We start from the raw sequence: 2,689 nt of genomic DNA on the forward strand, positions 1-2,689 counted from the left end.
GGGGGAGTTGGGTGGGGAGGTGGAGGGAGAATGAGGGTCAGCTGACAGGGAGAAGTTACAGTTTCCTCAAGTCTGGTACCCAACTATTTGGAAAACAAGGAAAAGGGGTAAAGCTCATAATTTCCTGATTCCTCCTCTAGCTCAGAAGTCTTATGGAAATAGCATCTACGATCATGGATTGTTGACTGTGAATGCTATGAATAAGGAGTTTGTATGGGACTGAAGTGTGAAATTTCCCATTATCTTATAATTCCATTTGTTGACAAACTTTTGGAAACCCCTCGTGTGTGTATATACACTTGTTGGTTGATCTATACATGTGTGAATACATATATACATTTATATACATGTATATACATATAGTTATATGTATACTCATATATATGCTGTATACTCATATATATGCTATACACACATTTTTTTAATAGGAGCAAACACTTAAAAAAAAGGTATCACATTGAGGCAAGTCAACCCCACAGAAGAGACATTTGTATTAGCTGAAGTATGCAGAGGTAGAAAATTGCCTATGGGCCTCACTGTGAGGTGCCTGAGGCTAAAGATAAGAAAACCCTTTAAGAGGGACGCATAGCTTGAGAAGGGACAGACTGCTCAGAGAAGATGTTCTGGATCTTTATGTTCTGGATGCTATAGCATCACTGGAGCAAGGGACCTGCAGGAGAAAGCTCCAGACGTCCCGCCTTTGGTGGGACAGTCCCGATTTTTGGCATTTTTAAAAAGTCCCGATTTTTGGAAAGAATGCACGACAAGCTAGGGAACGGCGGGAGAACAGGAAGTTAATATACGGTTTTCGGCTGCCATGCGGCTATTTCACCTGGATATGAGTTTCATATTATTTTTGTTAATTTTATAATGTTAAACTTTAATAATAGCAAATAATTGTTGAGAACTGATTATTGAGAACTGCTTATCAAAGTTTGCATTGTTGATCAGTTGTTAGAATTCGACCACCATTGTTTAGACTTAATAAACAAAGGCATTTTTTGGCATTGGCAACACGAAAACATTTTGTAACTGTCTCTCAGACGATACACATCGTACGTACTGCGTGCTAGTGCTAGTCAAACAAGTGATGTCAACAAATCAGCTATTCAGATAATTTAGGTAAGTTATTTATTTATTTCATAAATACATAAATTTTCTTGGATTTAGCAGACAGTACTCATATTATTTATATTTTATAGTGGCGGCAAAATGATATAGACCAAATTTTTAATCAAGAACACCCCCCAGCCCCCCACCCACGGTCAATGGTGTCCCGCTTTACCAGTGTTAAAATCTGGTCACCTTACCATAGAGAGACTTACAAACAGATGGAGCAAGAGTCAGCTGCAACCTGGATGGAGGCCCCAATGGCTGACTATGGCCTTGCACGTCAGACTGCGCCTGACGGGTGGACCACCCACTTCAAAGCTGCTTCCATCCCAGAATTCCCTGTGGAAAACCTCTCATCTGTTTAGATATTACTAAGATGGTTGGGCTTCCCATATTATTTGAATTTATATCCTATCTCTTTATAATCATTTTAACTTTAATGGGGATGATGGCCTAGCAACCCATGAAGAGATTCTATCTTGTCCTGTAGGGTCATTATAAATTGGCATCAACTCAATGGCAATGGCTTGTGTTTGGGGGGTTAAGTAGCAAAAGTCTGCTAAAATAAAAAATCCGACCTGCCTCTTAAGTTTTAAGAAGGTAAATTCTTTGTGGAGTTAAATTTATAAGACCCTAATTAGGCCATCTAGCTGAGAAGCAACAAAGCCCACATAGAAAAAGCACCACAGCCTGTATGATTACCCGGTGCCGAAGGGAGCAGTTATCAGGCATCAAAGAACAAAAAATCATATCATTGTGTGCTCCCCTCCCCAATATGATCACTGAAGACAAATGTGTGTATAAGCAAATGTGGTGAAGAGAGCTGATGGTGCCCGGTTATCAAAAGATATAGTGTCTAGGGTCTTAAAGGCTTGAAGGTAAACAAGCAGCCATCTAGCTGAGAAGCAACAAAGCCCACATAGAAGAAGCACACCAGTCTGTGTGACCACGAGGTGTCTAAGGGATGAGGTATCAGGCATCAAAGAACAAAAAAACATATCAGTGTAAATGAGGTGGGGTGGGGACCCAAAGCCATCTGTAGGAAACCGGACATCCCCTTATGGAAGGGTCTCAGGGAGGAGACGAGCCAGTCAGGGTGCAGTATAGCAACGATGAAACATACGACTTTCCTCTAGTTCCTAAATGCTTCCCACACCCACCCACTATCATGATCCCAATTCTACCTTACAAATCTGGCTAGACCAGAGGATGTACACTGGTACAGATAGGAACTGGAAACACAGGGAATCCAGGACAGATGATCCCTTCAGGACCAGTGGTGAGAGTGGCAATACCGGGAGGGTAGAGGGTGGGGTAGAGAAGGGGAACTAATTACAAGGATCTACATATAACCTCCTCCCTGGGGGACGGACAACAGAAAAGCGGGTGAAGGGAGACATCAGACAGTGTAACATATGACAAAATAATAATAAATTATCAAGGGTTCATGAGGGACGGGGAAAGGGGAGGGAGGGGGGAAATGAGGATCTGATGCCTGGGGCTTAGGTGGAGAGTAAATGTTTTGAGAATGATGAGGGTAACAAATGTACAAATGTGCTTTATACAATTGATGTAT

The sequence above is a fragment of the Echinops telfairi genome, unplaced genomic scaffold, assembly GCF_000313985.2.
Source record: "Echinops telfairi isolate 266 unplaced genomic scaffold, ASM31398v2 ScPeMD7_7409;HRSCAF=8447, whole genome shotgun sequence".
Lineage (NCBI taxonomy): Eukaryota > Metazoa > Chordata > Mammalia > Afrosoricida > Tenrecidae > Echinops > Echinops telfairi.